The 18,638-nt window shown below is 37.9% G+C and overlaps 1 protein-coding gene and 1 long non-coding RNA gene across 19 annotated transcripts in view; one reads left to right on the top strand and one right to left on the bottom strand.

The window, feature by feature from the left end:
• Positions 1 to 18,638, bottom strand: part of Kcnh8 (potassium voltage-gated channel subfamily H member 8) — a 413,545-nt gene that overhangs the window by 21,029 nt on the left and 373,878 nt on the right. The window lies entirely within an intron of this gene.
• Positions 1,939 to 18,638, top strand: part of LOC116075546 — a 47,983-nt gene continuing 31,283 nt past the window's right edge. Inside the window, exons 1-2 of the long non-coding RNA XR_004112590.1 lie at positions 1,939 to 1,973; positions 12,196 to 12,403. This is a non-coding gene — a long non-coding RNA (uncharacterized LOC116075546). The remainder of the gene's footprint in view (positions 1,974 to 12,195; positions 12,404 to 18,638) is intronic.

Below are 18,638 nucleotides of genomic sequence, written 5' to 3'. Positions count from 1 at the left end.
AGGAGGTTGGCACAGCTTAAACTTAGGCATTTAGAAAAGTCTAGAAGGAAGTCATTATGTGATTCAGGCTAAAAACTGTTAACATGTAGGCTGAAATTCCAAGGCCAGAACTCTGTGTGCTGGTGTGGAACAGTAGGGATCCAAACTGATGCTTGTCTGATTTATTTTTAGTAGTCCTTTAACTGCTGGAAGCAGACGTGCCTACCAATATCACAATGGAGTGGAAGGGAGGGTATGAAAGAATCAGCAGTTTCTCCAAGTCTGTATGTGTGGGCCACAGCACTCCTGCCCACAGTCACGCTGAAGGGTCTACAGAGTCCTTGGCTCTATTATCGGTATTTCAGAATATCCTCTGCCACCAAACGGGAGGATTGGAAGGACATCTGAATGGCCCTTCCTGGAGGCACAATGAACCCATTCCTGAACCAAACTTACTGGATGGGTGGAATAGCTGAGCTTTTAGTCAGGAGGCTCCCACCTGATCTTTCTTTCAGGACTGGATAAAGATAGAGCATTGAAGGTCTGGTTTTGAATTTTAGGTCTATTTAGAATTACAATATCCAGTGAAAGTTTTAACAAATTTATAATGATAGAACATTTTCATGATCTAATTAACTAATAATACTAGGACAGACAGGGTTCCATTGAGGCCCAAAAGTGAAATTATTTCATTTTAAAAATAAAAATTTGTTTTAGTTTTAGTTCATGTATATGTGTATGTGCACACACATGCATGTGTTTACATCTGTATGTACATGAGTGTGTGCCCTCAGAGCCCAGAAAAGGGTATCAGATTCCATGAAGCTAGAGTTACAGGTGGTTATGAGCCCTCTCTGCCATGGATGCTGGGAACTGAACTCCTATACTTTGCAAGAGCAATATGCACTCTTAATTACTGAACCGCTACTTCAGTCCCAAAATGGTGTTTTTAAGATTGCTTGCTTCATGAAAGGCATCTTTAGTCTAGAATTCGGGTCTTATCTTTTGCTATGTTATCACGTGAGAAAGGAGCTATTGTTTCTGAATGAGTTGGGTGATGCTTGCTAATGTGTTTAGAATCTCTAGAGAAACCAGTAACATAAACCATTCCTCATGGACAAGCGTTATTTAGACTGTCAATTCAATGTCAGATAAGTAAATAGTGTAATTTCAGAAAACAATTCCAGACTGATTAAACAGTAAATTCATTTGAAAGCAAACTATATGAACAACAACAACATCACAAGATTTGTTACATGGTAAACACCATAATTTAGAATAAATGCATTCTAGCTTTCAAAATAAAAATTTTCCATTTCTTCAGAGCCACATTCTTGACATCTAACTTATACTGTACATCACCACAACTTTGAAGCATGAACTCTGAATGGAAACCCACAGATTCTACTTGCTCCAGGAATATAAACACGTATTAACTCTTCCAGAAAGCAAATTACTGTCTTAGCTGAAACTAAAAACAACATAGACTTCAAGAAAATAGAGCCTTCAGATGATGTGAGGGAAAATTTCCATCATTGTGTTCCTAGGGACACACCCCTGTACCCTATTAAAATTGCTTGGGAGAACTAATTCCTTTTAGGTAAGAGATCTCTCCCTTTTTAAGGACAAAGCCAGTTACCACAAAGAAAGACAGCATCCCTTGAAGGCGGAGACCATGGTGGCACTGATGGGGATAGGTTTTATTGTAGTGGTGTGTGCTAGCCCCTGCTGGGTTTGTTGACAGAGTCTATTCTAAGATAGGAAAGACAAAAGTTTTGATCAAGCAGAAGAAATACAGCTTACTTTTGAAGGTTGCAGAGTTTAAGCTGCCATGAGGTGAAAGAATTAACTAGAATTATCAGTAAAGCTGTTGGTGCTGTTTTCCATCTAGAACTGTCCGAGTTACAAAGTTCTGTCTTCAACATAGAACTTAGAACCAGAGCATTGTGAAGTAAAGCCATACAGCCAAGCAGAATTATCCAGCCCAAACAAAAGTAAGCTTTCCTCTTAGCCCAACAGCAACCTAAAATTCTTATGTGTTTTTGCTATTCATATTAGAAAAGATATTCACCTTTTCTCTCCCTGGTTATTACAGAGTCTTCTCAAGCCCCACTTCATTCCTATCAGGTTTTTTTTTTTTTTGAATACTTTATACATGGGGAGGCTATGTTGATATGGACTTCTGATTCAAGATAGAATAGATAAGGAGAATATTACTAGATCTGTGTTCTCCACTTGTATACTAGATTTTATCCATCTATTTTCTCTTCCTCCCTTTTCCTTGTTCCCTCTTCTTTCTCCTTCTATGGATAAAACCCAGCCTTCTGAAAATTCAAGCTTTGGCCAACCCAGTTCACTACCACCTCTACACAGCCAAATGCTTACACCCAACATTTCCTCTTGCCTCAAGTCCTGATAGAAATCAGAGCTGTGAGGAAAACAGTATTTGTGCTCCAAAGTGACTCACCTCTCTCTTCCAGATACCAGAGTACCCAAACACTCTCATCTTCTCTTTTTGTGCCAGAATCATGCATTAAAGTCTCAATATACCAGGTCCCAGTATGTGTGTTGGCAATGCCTCTGGTACTCACAGACATCAATCACTGCTGGTCAAACATACACCATGGAATAGACTTGTCAGCAGTGATAATCTATAAATTGACCTTGACACCCATTAAAGGAAACTCCTAACTTACCATACTTCCCTATTTTGGCCACCTCCAGGATTCCCTAGAATGCTGTGTCATCATTGGCCTACATTTCTAGAGCATCTTCTTTGCTGCTATTGTGTTTAACCAGCTCCAAGGGCTTTGATAGATGGCTTAAATAATATTTTAGATGTAAAACTTTAGTCCCCATGTAATTGGTTTTATGTTAGGATCCCACGTGGCTGGATATGATAATGGACACAGAAACTAAGCTTACTTGAGAGCATTTCTGTATGGCAGAGAATATTGATCCAGAAGACAGGCCAGAGGAAAGGGCAATCACTCTTTTCTATCCAACTCTTCTTCTGCATCAGCATGCAGAAACAACCCAGTACTATCAACAGGTTATTATACAAAAAGCCTTAAATTTAAGCATGACCTGGCATGGATTTATGTGGTAGCATAATAGTTAGGAAACTACTGGAAACTGAGATTTAAGATTCTGTTTTTTCCAGCTCAAAGTTTAAGTAAATGGAGTCAGACAGGTTGATTATCTATCAGGAATGTGAGATTCAATATAAGGATAAGTTGGTATTGTTCAGAACTGAACAAGAACCTGTGTGGGCCAAGTATAGGGAGAGCAGGAACTTTCCTGGTTTTAAAATAGGTCAAGTTCTATCACACAGCATACACTAGAAATTTTGTTTTGGTAGTTGAGTAATTTAACTGGGAGTAAATTGTGTGGAGAATTTCTTAACACTTGTTTCTAAAGTGGCACATGCCTTTAATCCCAGCACTTAGGAGGCAGAAGCAGAAAGACCAGCCTGGTGTACAGAGTGAGTTCCAGGACAGCCAGGGCTAAACAGAGAAACTGTGTCTTGAAAAAAAAACAAAAAAACAAAACGAAAACCAAAAACCAAAAAACCAAAAAACCCAAATAAATAAATAAATAAATAAATAAATAAATAAATAAATAAAACCAAAACAAAATCCCTAAATTTAAATAATCTTTCCTACTGCTTTAAACTTTTAAAGACAGAAATAATTATCACCAAGCTTCAAGTAGTAAAAATATTTTATATGCTCTTAATGTCTCATCAGTGTCCCTCAACATTTAAAACTGAGAGATTTTGAAATGTGTAATTTATTATTTAAGAAATCCATCCATGGGACTGGCTCCTAATTTCCCCAATATCAGCAGACACTGCCATACACTGTATTGTGGCTTTGGGGGCAAACAGAGGTTTTTGTTTTGTTTTGTTTTGTTTTGTTTTGGTGTGTTTATGGCATGTGTTTTGGGAATAGGAATGCAAGTTAAAATACGTCCTTAACAATGCTTTTTATTTTCTGTGAAATAACTCTCCTTATGTGTGTTTACTCTTCCTGAGTCCTGGCTATCACTAAGACCTATGCATTCTGAAACTTTTCTTGATAAGCAGAGGAGAAAAAACCATGATTTTCATTTTTTACATGTTAGTGAGCAGATGGAGATGCCTCTGGTGATACAATCTTCTTAATGCGAAGAGTTCTTGACCTGTCTTTGTTTTTGCCAAATGTGCATATTTTCCTGCTAGATACAATTTTCTTAAATTCAGGGGTACTAATTGCACTAAAAGTCTCCCTGCCACCCATTATTACAGGCTATGATTCAGGTAATTAAATTATCTTTTCCCAAATTCTTTATCATGTTGTATATTTATCACGAGATTTAGACAAGTTCAACCAAACTCCACAAGCAGGCAAGACAATAAAGGTGATTGGCATCATTTCCTCATATATTGGTTGCAGTACAAAAAGTCCCAAACAAATGGCAGTCTTACATCAGTCAGCTAAGTTGATAGTTGTCCTTGGCCCTCACAGACATTTCTTCCAGATGAGGGGAGTATTCTGATTAACAAGGCTTGTACGTCTAGTAGGTAAGAGTATTCCACAAGCTCTGAATGTTTCACCAGAGTCTCCCAGCTAGAGAGACAAGAACATTGGCCTGTTCCAGGTCAGAAGGAATAATACCTAGGGCTTCTCCTCTTTTGTAGCTACAGATGGTTCCTGTTACGTAGCAGAAGCACCATGAGCCAGGCATTGCCAGTGGCAAAGAGCCAGTGGCCATTTTCAAAATGGCTACTTCAATGGCTTCATTAAATTTCTGCAAGCACTAGCATTTGCATATAAGCTCACTAGTACACCTATATCATGGACATTCACTAGTTATCAATCTTCTGATTTTGTTTTTTCATGACAGTGTATGATTAGTTGTCTAAATTGCCACCTGACTGGCAGATCCTTACATTACTAGCAAACCTAATCACAGGTGTGTCCTTTTAGACTTTCAGTTATATACAACATGCACACCAACCAGAACCCAGGGAGAAGCCAGCCTGAATCCAAGGACAAGGCACTCTGGGGCATTCAGTGTAGAATGACAGAGAAGTCCTGAGACTCTACACTTCTAGCAAGCATGCTCCTGACTTACTCACTGCCACTTCAACTTTACAGAGTCAAAGTATTAGGTACCTTCTACCCCTATTTAAGATTTTTTTTTTTTAGAGTGGTAGCACATACCTACATTCCCAGCTACTCTGAAAGCTTAGGCAAGAGGATCTTGAGTTTGAGGTTAGCCTCACTATCTTAGCAAAAAACTATCTTAAAATAAAAATAAAAAGTCCTGTATTTTATCTCAATGACTCCAGAGTACATGTGTAAAGCTTTGTATTCCATCCTCAGTACTGTAAAAAATCATAAATATTTACGGAGAAAACATGATGGAGACTTTGAGATGTGTATTTGCTGTGCAATGACAATTCAAGTGAATTAATGTATGAATCATGCCATGTACTTATCACTGTGCATGGATAAGAAATGTAAAATCCACTTTCTTAGCAATGTATCAGTATATAACACATGATCAGCTAGAATCTAATGGTGAATCCCCTGAGTTTGCTTACCTTGTCACACTGAATCCCATGTCTTTTGCCTACTACCCCAATCCTCACAGTCCCTGGGAACCCCAATTCTGCTCTCTGTTTTTATAAGTTCATTTATAATCCTCACAGAATTACATCCTTTAGTTAACTCCTTATATGCTGCTCTGTAAGCAAGAGGTCAAAGTTCTGTGTCACCCACATTCTTTTCTCTTATCCTGTTGGTGAGATGGCACAGAGCTGTGTTAGAAAGCACATGGCTTTTGGTAGCTTTTTACTGTGATGTCAGTGGGCATGACCTTGAGGGAAGAGCTTAGAAGTGGAGCATGATTCAAGTCTAAGTATATTCAATTACACAGTTTTGCTTAGCTGAATTATTTTACAAAGAGTTGTTTCCTTATAAGTTATCTGGTGTTCTTAGTTACTACAATTAAAAAAATGAAAATGTTTGCTTTTTCCCTTTTCCCAAATCAATGTGTAAAAAAAAAATTACTTATTGCCGGGCTGCGGCCACACCCTTAATCCTCAGCACTTGGGAGGCAGAGGCAGGCAGATTTCTGAGTTCCAGTTCAGCCTGGTTTACAGAGTGAGTTTCAGGACAGCCAAGGCTATACAGAGAAACTCAGTCTAGAAAAAACCAATATATATATATATATATATATATATATATATATATAGTACATATATATATAAAAAACAAAAAGAAATATTTATCAACAGGCAGCAGAGTGACAGAGCAGCTGGGACAGGGCCCTTCCTGCATCCATTTGCACCCAGGAGATGGAGCTGTTCCACAACCCTTTATGCTCGGGTCTTTCCAGGAGAGAGCTGGTCTCCCAGGAGAGCTAACACAGGCTTACAACAGACCCACAGGAGGAACAAGCTCCAGCTAGAGGCAACAAGAAAATCTAACAACAGAGATCAATAGATGGCTAAAGGCAAAAGCAAGAATCTAACCAACAGAAACCAAGACTACTTGGCATCATCAGAACCCGGTTCTCCTACCACTGCAACACACCAGATTCCCCAACACACCAGAAAAGCAAGATTCATGTTTAAAATCATATCTCATGAGGCTAATAGTGGATTTTAAGAAGGACATAAATAACTCCCATAAAGAAATACATGAGAACTCAGGTAAACAAGTACAAGCCCTTAAAGAGGAAACATAAAAACCCCTTAAAGAATTACAAGAAAACACAATCAAACAGGTGAATGAATTGAACAAAACCATCCAGTATCTAAAAATGGAAGGAATAACAATAAAGAAAACACAAAGAGAGACAACTCTGGAGATAGAAAACCTAGGAAAGAAGTCATGAGCAAGCATTACCATCAGAATACAAGACATAGAAGAGAGAATCTCAGGTACAGACAATACCATAGAAAACATTGACACAACAGTCAAAGAAACCACAAAATGCAAAAAGATCCTAACCCAAAACATCCAGAAAATCCAGGACACAATGAGAATATCAAACCTAAGGGTAATAGGTATAGAAGAGAGTGAAGATTACCAACTTAAAGAGCCAATAAATATCTTCAACAAAATTATAGAAGAAAACTTCCCTAACCTAAAGAAAGACATGCCCATGAACAAACAAGAAGCCTACAGAACTCCAAATAGTTTAAACCAGAAAAGAAATTCCTCCCGTCATATAATAATCAAAATGCCAAATACACAAAACAAAGAAAGAATATTAAAAGCAGTGAGGGAAAAAGGCCAAATAACATGTAAAGGCAGACCTATCAGAATTACACCAGACTTCTCCCCAGAGACTATGAAAGCCAGAAGATCCTGGGCTGGTGTCATACAGACCCTAAAACAACACAAATGCAAGCCCAGGCTACTATACCCAGCAAAATTCTCAATTACCAGAGATGGGAAAACCAAGGGTTTCCATGACAAAACCAAGTTTACACAATAAATTTTCACAAACCCAGCCATTCGAAGGATAATAAATGGAAAACTCCAACACAGGAGGAAACTACATCCTAGAAAAAGGAGGAGAGTAATCTTTCAACAAAACTAAAAGAAGATGGCCACATGAACAGAATTTCAACTCTCACAACAAAAATAACAGGAAGTAACAATTACTTTTCGTTAATATCTACTAATATCAATGGGTGCAATTCCCCAATATAAAGACATAGAATAACAGACTGGTTATATAAATGGGACCCAATATTTTGCTGCATACAGGAAACTCAACACAGTGACAAAGACAGACACTACATCAGAGTAAAAGGCTGGTGTAAGCAAATGTCAAAAGAAACAAGCTGGAATAGCCATTCTAATATTGAATAAAATCGACTTTCAACCTAAGTTTATCAAAAAAGATAAGGATACTCATCCAAGATAAAATCCACCAAAATGAAATCTCATTTCTGAACATCTATGCTCCAAATGCAACGGCATCCACATTCATAAAAGAAACTTTACTAAAGCTCAAAGCACACATTGCACCACACACAATAATAGTGGGAGACTTCAACACCCCACTCTCAGCTATAGGTAGATCATGGAAACAGAAACTACACAGAGACACAGTGAAACTAACAGAAGTTATGCAACAAGTGGATTTAACAGGTATTTATAGAACATTTTATCCTAAAACAAAAGGATATACTTTCTTCTCAGCACCTCATGGTACCGTCTCCAAAACTGACTACATAATTGGTCACAAAACAGGCCTCAACAGATACAAGAAGATAGATATAATTCCATGCATCCTATGAGATTACCATAGACTAAGGACAGTCTTCAATAACAACCTAAACAATAGAAAGCCCTCATACACATAGACACTGAAGAATGCTCTACTCAATAATAACTTGGTCAAAGAAGAAATAAAGAAAGAAAGACTTTTTAGAGTTTAATGAAAATGAAGCTACAATATACCTAATCTTATGGGACATAATGAAAGTCCTAAGAGGAAAACTCATAGCTCTGAGTGCCTCCAAATGAAACTGGAGAGAGCATTACACTAACAGTTTGACAGCACACATGAAAGCTCTAGAACAAAAAGAAGCAAATTCACCCAAGAGGAATAAATGGCAGGAAATAAATTCAGTGCTGAAATCAACGAAGTGGAAGCAAAAAGAACTATACAAAGAATCAACCAAACTTGGACCTGGTTCTTTGAGAAAATCAACAAAATAGATAAACCCTTAGCCAGACTAACCAGAGAGGACAGAGACAGTATCCTAACTAACAAATTCAGAAATGAAAAGGGAGGCATAACAATAGAATCTGAATAACAAAAAAATCATCAGACCCTACTTCAAAAGCCTATACTCAACAAAACTGGAAAAGTTGGATGAAATGGACAATTTTCTAGACAGATACCAGGTACCAAAGTCAAATCAAGATCAGATAAATGATCTAAACAGTCCCATATCTGCTAACAAAAATAGAAACAGTCATTAATAGTCTCCCAACCAAAAAGAAACCCAGGACCAGATGGATTTAGTGCAGAGTTCTATCAGACCTTTAAAGAAGACCTAATACCAATACTTCTCAAACTATTCCACAAACTAGAAACAGAAGGTACTCTACCCAATTCATTCTATGAAGCCACAATTAATTTGATACCTAAACCACACAAATACCCAATAGAGAAAGATAACTTCAGACATTTGTTATTCCCTTATGAATATCAATGCAAAAATACTCAATAAAATCCTTGAAACTGAATCCAAGAATACATCAAAACTACCATCTATCATGATCAAATAGGCTTCATTCCACGGATATAGGTAAGGTTCAATATATATAAATCCATCAAGGTAATCTACTATATAAACAAATTCCAAAAAAAAAAATAATAAGATCATCTCATTAGATGCTGAGAAAGCATTTGACAAAATCCAACACCCCTTCATGATAAAAGTCTTGAAAAGATCAGGAATTCAAGACCAATACCTAAACATATTTAAAGCAATATACAGCAAACCAGTAGCTAACATCAAACTAAAATGGAGAGAAACTTGAAGCAATCTCACTAAATCAAGGACTAGACAAGGTTCCCCACTCTCTCCCTACCTATACAATATTGTACTTGAAGTCCTAGCCAGAGCAATTAGAAAACAAAAAGAGATCAAACGGATACAAATTAGAAAGGAAGAATTCAAATTATCACTATTTGTGAATGATATGTTAGTATACTTAAGTGACCCCAAAAATTCCACCAGAGAACTCCTAAACCTGATAAACAACTTCAGCAAAGTAGCTGGATATAAAATCACCTCAAGCAAATCAGTGGCCTTCTGTTACACAAAGGATAAAGAGGTTGAGAAAGAAATTAGAGAAACAACATCCTTCACAATATTCACAAATAATATTAAATACCTTGGTGTGACTCCCTAACTAAGCAAGTGAAAGAACTGTATGACAAGAACTTCAAGTCTCTGAAGAAAGAAATCAAAGAAGATCTCAGAAGTTGAAAAGATCTCCCATGTTCATGGATTGGCAGGGTTAATATAGGAAAAATGGCCATCTTGCTGAAAGCCCTCTACAGATTCAATGCAATCCCCATTAAAATTCGAACTCAATTCTTCACAGAGCTGAAAAGAGTAATTTGTAAATTAATCTGGAATAACAAAAAACCTAGGATAGAGACAACTATTCTCTACAATAAAACAACTTCTGGTGGAATCAACATTCCTGAACTCAAGCTCTACTACAAAGCAATAGTGATAAAAACTCCATGATCTTGGTACAATGACAGGCAGGTAGATCAATGGAATAGAACTGAAGACCCAGAAATGAACCCACACACCTATGGTCACTTGATCTTTGACAAAGGCGCTAAAACCATCCAGTGGAAAAAAGACAGCATTTTCAACAAATGGTGCTGGCTCTACTGGTAGTCAGCATGTACAAGAATGCAAATTGATCATTCTTATCTCCTTGACTTCCACATAAAACCAAATACGCTGAAACTGATAGAAAAGAAAGTGGGGAAGGGCCTCGAGCACTTGAGCACAGGGGAAAATTTCCTGAACAGAACACCAATAGCTTATGCTCTAAGATCAAGATATTGACAATGGGACTTCACAAAATTACAAAGCTTCTGTAGGGCAAAGGACACTGTCAATAGGACAAAATGACAACCCACAGATTGGGAAAAGATCTTTACCAATCTTATATCCTACAGAGAGCTAATTTCCAATATATACAAAAAACTCAAGAAGTTAGACTCCAGAGAACCAAATAACCCTTTTAAAAAATGGGGTACTGAACTAAACAAAGAATTCTCAACTGAAGAATACAAAATGGCTAATAAGCACCAAAAGAAATGTTCATCATCCTTAGTCATCAGGGCAATGCAAATCAAAACAACCCTGAGATTCCACCTCACACCAGTCAGAATAGCTAGGATCAAAAACTCAGGTGGCAGCAGATGCTGGCAAGGTTGTGAAGAAAGAGGAACACTCCTTCATTGCTGGTGGGACAGCAAGCTGGTACAACCACTCTGGAAATACGTTTGATGGTTCCTCAGAAAATTGGACATAATACTACTGGAAGACTCAACAATACTACTCTTAGGCACATACCCAGAAGATGCTCCAACATGTAATTAGGACACATGCTCCACTATGTTCTTACCAGCCTGATTTATAATAGCCAGAATCTGGAAAGAACTCAGATGTCCCTCATCACAGGAATGGATACAGAAAATGTGGTACATTTATACAATGGAGTACTACTTAGCTATTAAAAACAATGAATTTATGAAATTCTTAGGTAAATAGATTGATCTAGAGGATATCATTCTGAGTGAGGTAACCCAATTACAAAAGAACACATATGGTATGCACTCACTAATAAGTGGATATTAGCCCAGAAGCTCAGAATATGCAAATACAATACATAAACCACAAGAAACTCAAGAAGAAGGATGACCAAAGTGTGGATACAAAGTGTGGTGCAGAGACTGAAGGAAGGGCAGTTCAGAGACTGCCCCAACTGGGGATCCTTCCCATACACAATCACCAAAGCCAGACACTATTGTAGATGCCAGCAAGTGCTGGCTGACAGGAGCCTGATATAGCTGTCTCCTGAGAGACTCTGACAGTGTCCATCTAATACAGAAGTGGAGGCTCACAGTCATCCATTGGACTGAGCACAGGGTCCCCAATGAAGGAGCTAGAGATAGGACCCAAGGAGCTGAATGGCTTGCAGCCCCTTAGAAGGAACAACAATATAATCTAACCAGTACCTCCAGAGCTCCCAGGGACTAAACCACCAACCAAAGAGTACACATGGTGGTACTCATGGTTCCAGCTGCAATGTAGCAGAGAATGGCCTAGTGGGTCATCAGTGGGAGGAGAGGTCCTTAGTCCTGTGAAGGCTCTATGCCCAAATGTAGGGGAATTTCAGGGCCAGGAAGCAGGAGAGAGTGGATTGGTGAGCAGGGGGGAGGGGGGAGGGAATAGTGTTTTTTTTTTTTTCCCAGAGGGCAAACCAGGAAATGGGAGAACATTTAAAATGTAAATAAAGAAAATTTCTAATAAAAAAAGAAAAATATTACTTAGCTGTTGATACTTGAAATTGGCCAACTGGTTGCTTATTGATAAATATTAGGAAAAATCCATGAATATGGGCACATTAACATTATGATTCACTATATTTATTATTTCTACAGAAACTGTAGTCCCTAATAAATGTGCATGTGTTGTGGTTACCTTGGAGACTGGCACACATCTGGACGCACAAATGTTTGGTCAGTGAGAATGGGGAGATCTCCCAAGGGCCTGCCTTTCCCTGAGGATATGAACAAGCCACTGACAGTTACTGGGAGGAAGAGAACTTTCTTCTGTGGCACTGCTGTTCTTTACATTGCCAGCACACCAGTAAGTAAACTCTTGACTGTGCTCAACCATGCTCCTGCAAGTAATCCCTTGAGCATGCTCAACCATGCTCACTCATGCTCCTGTGGGTAACGCCTTATCTTTTCTCCTGTAAATAACGCTGAGTTCACTGGTTCATCTAGGCAGAATTAGGTGAAGCTTTGGTCTGTGCTTGGTGCCTTGTCTGGGGTGAACAGACTTCTTTGTCTTCTCAGGGAAAGATATCCAAACAATATGGTGCCCTATTACCTCACAGAGCTTAGCTGCCTCAAAGGATAATGAAGTATCTGCTCACCATTCCATGTGAGTCCTTTATAAAAAAAAATCCAGTGACCAGATGCCCTAGAAATGTTTGTTTGGAGGGAGGGCAGGCAGCAAACTGCATTTATATTTGGAGCACATGGACCTCACAAGAAGCCTTCAATCCAAATTTTGTCCTGCCCTAGGAACATTTAAGGTTTAGGAATCCATCTAGATACAACTAAGACTGGAAAATACACTAAACAGACATATAGAACTAACTGAAAAATTGATGATTAATTGTAAAGTTTCCTTTAAAGTAGAATAAAAGGAATAGAATACTTGGAAATAAATACAAATGAAGAGATGTAAAGTTAGGAAGAAAAAATTATAAAACATCGCTTATAAAAACCCTAGATACGTAGTAAAATCTTTATTTCAAGAATAAGAAGATTTTGAGATTGCAGTATTCCTTACCATGGTTCTGTCAGTGTGCTTACTGTCACAAATGAAGGGAACATCACAAGAAGGGGCAGAAAGCATGTAAGAGTTGGAGAGTGGAGAATTGGTACAAAATGCTGCCTTCTTTACTGGACAGGGCCATTTTACATATGAGCACACAGCAACTGTTGCTCAAATTTAAAATGAATTTACTATTATTATTCTGAAAAATGAATATAGCATCAAACTGATCTCTAAGTTTCTTTCTTTACCTATAAAAAAGTAAAGCTCTCAGACTTCATCAGATGGATTTATTTGGGGAGTAGATAGTGTTTAACATAGAAACTTACAACTGGTCAAAGTTCCGAGTATAAACATGAGCAGAGTGCTCAGTCACAAATGGGACATCTGTATCATTGCCTCCACCCTCAGTACTTAGGAACCATCAGAGAAGAGCAAGCTTATAACAGCCATAGACAGGGAAGACTCAAGAAATAGTGTCTTTTGGGACCATCATGATCATGAACTCAAAGCAACTGTCGACGGCTGCACAAAACAGCCAATGGTCTAGAAAGTATTAACAAGCCTCCTAACTCAAAAGCTGTAGACAGTTAATGGCCTCTGGGTGAGTGAGGATTAGGGTTCTTTAAGGACATGGCTACCGGTGAAGCATGCTCCAGTGGTTGGCTCCACAGCCAGGATCATATAGGCAACACAAATTGGAGTTGAAGGGTTATTAAATAAAAAAGAAGACATTAAGTAGGAAGTAGGAGCTAGGAGTGAATCTAGAAGTTAGGGAAAAGAATGGGGGAAAAGATCTTCAAAATACATTGAAAGAAATTATCAAAGAATTAATAAACATATTTTTAAACATTTCAGCATGGAGTGGGAAGGGGCTCACAAAGCTCCATCCATCTGAGGGACTACTGGCAGTTAATGACTCCTGGGCTAGGGAGAGTCACTATTGTTGGGAGTGTGGCCAATGGTAGGATGATGCCATGCCTTTGCACATATATAGGCAGCACTCACTGGACTCAGTTGGTTAAAAGAAACAAGTGCATGAGCACATGAAGTTAGGAGAGAGATATAGAAATGTGATCAGTCATTGAGGGATCAGGTGAGATTGATATGATGAAGAGACATTGTACACTTGAATGAAAATTTCAAATGATAAAAAGATCATTGAGAAAGCATACTATCCTCTTTGTAGAAATAGATGTTTCTAAAGTTCGCATGAAGCCCTGGACTGTCAAAGCAATCATGAAAGAGAAAACCAAAGATAGGGGACACTTATCTTTTCACTTTGGGACTTATTCCACTTTGGGACCATCAGAATCATGAATAGAAACCAGCTGTGGACTCCTGTGTAAGACACGCACAAGACAGCCTATACTCCAGAAAGTACTGACAAAGTAAAAATGAGAGCAAAGAGCTGGCATACAGATAGACATATCAGAGTAAAATTTAGAGTCCAGAAATAGCCAAGCATGGTGGTTCACACCTGTAATACTCTGGGGGCCAAGGGTACAGAGCTAAAGCAGAAGGATTGCATATTTGGAGCTATGCTGAGCTATCAAGCAAAACTCTAACTAAAAATCTAATCTCATAAGTAAACTACAATGGTTAGTCTTAACCATCCAATGGCAGCTTCACTGGTTGTAGAATGGCCACACAAACATGGTGTGTGTATATGAGGGTGTATCAGAAAGGTTTAACTGAAAAGGATAGACCTGTTCTACATGTGGGTGTCATTGTTCTATGGTTCTATAGTATATAAAGAATTCTTGGGAATCAATGACAAAAGATAACCAAATTGAAAACATAAAAAGGATGGAAAGATTCAGTTCTACAAAGAAGATAGATAAATGACCAAAACCCAGTTAAAGATGGGTTTATGAATAAAAAGAACAGCAAGCTGAGCCCCAGAATTCATTTCTTTGGATTGGGGATACAATGTGACAGTTATGTAGTCCTGTTGTCATAATGCCTTGCCTTAAATTGCAAACAGGCCTTCTTTCTTTCCATGGTTTCTTGTCAGATACTTAGTTATGGCAACAAGAGCAGTAACACATGCATTAACCTTTACATTCGTAGTCCACTGATTTTTAAACATGGTTTTCAGACCTTTCCACCAAAAAGACTGTTTTAAATAATAGAGCTGTGAAAACCAATATTCCTCTACAAATGAAGCTAAATGAACAACTCATACGATATGCAAAACTTAACTCAAAATAGATCAAAGATACAAATACAAAACATTATTACATTATAAAATTCCTAGAGGAAAACAGAGGAATAAACATTCATTTATGATTTTCTCACATATATCACCCCCAACACACAAGAAGAAAAATGGAAGATAGCTCATCTCTAAAATTAATACTCATGTGCTTCATTAAACACCATCAAGAAAGTTAAGCTTTGATCTACAAAAGGAGAAGAGAATAGTGCAAATCATATGTTTCATAAGGGCTGTGGTTCTATAATATATAAAGAATTCTTGGGAATCAATGACAGAAGATAACCAAATTGAAAATGGAAAAAGGATGGAAAGATTCAGTTCTACAAAGAAGATAGATAAATGACCAAAACCCAGTTAAAGATGTAAGGGATTTCTAATGCAGAAAGAACCAGTATCTAGTTCTCATACATTAAAGAGGCCACTACACTTTACAGATGGTATTTACACTCTCCATAGTCTTATGTTCATATACGGGCTCCTATTGCAGATTTTATTGCCAACTAATAGAAGAACAGGATGAGATTAGGAAAGACAAACTCCTTGTTGAAGTAACAGAATATGGACCTAAGCACTCATTCCCTCCAGGACAGCTTTGCTGTTTCAGCACTGTTTATGTGATGAGCTCACTGTGCTGGAGCAGTTTTCTTCAAACCTTTTGCAATAATGCCTTTCTGGGTCACCCAGAATTGAGAAACTACAGTACATGTACCATTTACCCACAAACCTCTTTAGAAATTGAGTGTTTGATTCTTACCGTTCAAGGCCCCTGAAGTGTCTTTTCATTGTTATTGTCAAAGACTTTTCTTAGAGTTACAGCTTTACTCCACAATAAAGAATGGACACTGTATCTAAAGCAGGCTGATATTGGTGGCTGCCCTACATCTTTAAAATTCCCTTAAGTGTGCTGGAAATGTAGGTTAATATCAATGTTATATCTTTTCTCACTTTTAAAATGTATTTTGGGCCGGGCGGTGGTGGCGCACGCCTTTAATCCCAGCACTTGGGAGGCAGAGGCAGGCAGATTTCTGAGTTCAAGGCAAGCCTGGTCTACAGAGTGAGTTCCAGGACAGCCAGGGGTACACAGAGAAACCCTGTCTTGAAAAACCAAAATATATATATATATATATATATATATATATATATATATATTTAGGTAGTTAATTATGAAAATTATGAAATCTACACAAGGAATAATTCCATATGTATGAATCATATACATAAATATTTAATTTATTATATTGTACTTTTATGTGTGCATGGGTGTGTATGTATGTGTGTGTGCACAAGTACACATGCAGGGATCTAAAGAAGGTAGAAGATGGCGTCAAGATCCCTGGAGCTAAAGTTGCAGGAGGCTATGAGCTCTCTGACATGAGTGCTGGGAACAGAACTCAGGTCCTCTTGAAGAGTATAAGTGCTCTTAACTACTGACATTAGTTCATACCATGTATGTTAAATCTTTGAGCAAATATCAGAATTGGCATTCATCAGTGTTCCCACAGTGTACCCAGTGCTTGCAGGACATATCTCAGTCTTGGTCATACGGTTATCTGGCATTTCAGTAACCAACTTCAGAGTCAGGCTGTACAGTCCACATTTACTATCTATGTTTCCTGCTTGGTTGTAACTGAAGAAAACATAAAGTAAGAGATATGCAATCAACTGATTCCATCTGCCAAAAGTAGGACATACACAATGCACAACATTAGGCTTTGACCTGATTGGATTTTTTTCACTATACCAACAAAATGATTTTGGAGGAGGTGTGGGAAAACATATGGGTAGATGTAGGAGGCTGTCAGGAGTAGCTGAATATTCTGAAATCACTTCTTAGAGGATTTTAATGCACTATACACAGGGTTAAGGCTGTATAAATGAAATTATTTTTAAAGCATAAAGTTGTTTGCTTAAGATACAAATAAGAGGAAATCAGATATTTTATTATAAAGGAAAATCTAATATTTAGAAGATGATTAAACCACTCATAATTTTATCTTAGCCTTCTTACTTCAATGCATATTTATGAATGTTTCTCAGTAGAACAATGATATATGTATCACATTGTAAGGCTCTTTTGTTTTGCAAATATACCTCTGCTTCCACAGACTTCTGGACCAAAATTGTCAAAGGAAAATTATACAGTGATCAGCTCTAAAGTCTGACTTGGCCATGTGACTACACTCAGAAGAGACAAGCCTCCTTTTTCAAGGAGAGTAACTGAATCATGATTCAGTTAAGAAACAGACCAATCACTTCTTACAGTTAAATTATTTGTGTCAAATGAGAGTGGAAGAATTCCAATGGAATTATGGGTCGTTTGAGCCAGGGTAATATCTGAAGAGAAATGGCTCAAAGGAAGGCTAATGTGTAGATTGCCAATAAGATGTCTAGCTATTTTTTCCCTGTTTAAAAAAATACTATAGTTTTAAATCTTTTATGTCTGGTCTGTATGTGGCAGTATGTCTGTGTAATGCATGTGCCTAGTGTCCATAGAGGCCCTGGATCTTCTGGAACTGAAGTTGCAGATGGTTGTAAGCTGTCCTGTGGGTTCTGGGAACCAGACCTGGGTGCCCTGCAAGAGCAGTTAGTGCTCATAACCCCTTCTATATTTCTCAGTGGAGGTTTATTTGGGTGATCCAGTGTTTGAACTAATCATTATGATAAATGTCAACCCCACTACTGGGTTCTCTAGTAGTGACATTTCCTTCTTCTGGAATTTTTCCCTCTTGTTAGTCCCAATTTGACTTCTGAAACAGAAATATGGAAGAAGGGATAGCAGCTGAGTACAAGTCTTCACTAACAGAGAACCCAGATTTAGGAGAAACCTGTGTTGCTAAAGTTGTAGTACAATATTTTGTGGTACTACAAATTATGGCATGTTGTATGATCAGATGAATTTCATTTATAAAATCCTCATTAGTATGTTAGTACAAGCTGACTCGATCCCAGATTATAGCATGTGAGTTCAAACTTCAGTCTGGAAGGGGGCTCCCTTTCCCTCTTCACAAGTCCTTCCCATGGTCCAAAGGAATCCCAGGGCTTCCTGCATTTTTTCCTGAGTCTGTCAAGACTTCTTTGTAGCTAGGCCAGTAAAAAGCCTCAGCCTTCTTCTTGTTTCTGAAATGATCATGTTTGAGTTGTCCTCTGCAATTTCCCAGACGTTCTAGAAAGCCTGAACTCCAATGACCTCATTAATATGGATTTACTCTTCAACTTCAAGCTTTTCTGTTCTCTGCTTTACCATCAAGCTTCGTAGGTTTCTTCTGAAATAATTATTTGCAATTTAGCCCCAGAATGTGTTTTAGACTATTATTA

Source organism: Mastomys coucha, unplaced genomic scaffold (genome assembly GCF_008632895.1).
Source record: "Mastomys coucha isolate ucsf_1 unplaced genomic scaffold, UCSF_Mcou_1 pScaffold3, whole genome shotgun sequence".
NCBI classification, from domain to species: domain Eukaryota; kingdom Metazoa; phylum Chordata; class Mammalia; order Rodentia; family Muridae; genus Mastomys; species Mastomys coucha.
Note: the sequence above shows the minus strand (reverse complement) of the source record. Positions and strands in the feature narration are given on the sequence as shown.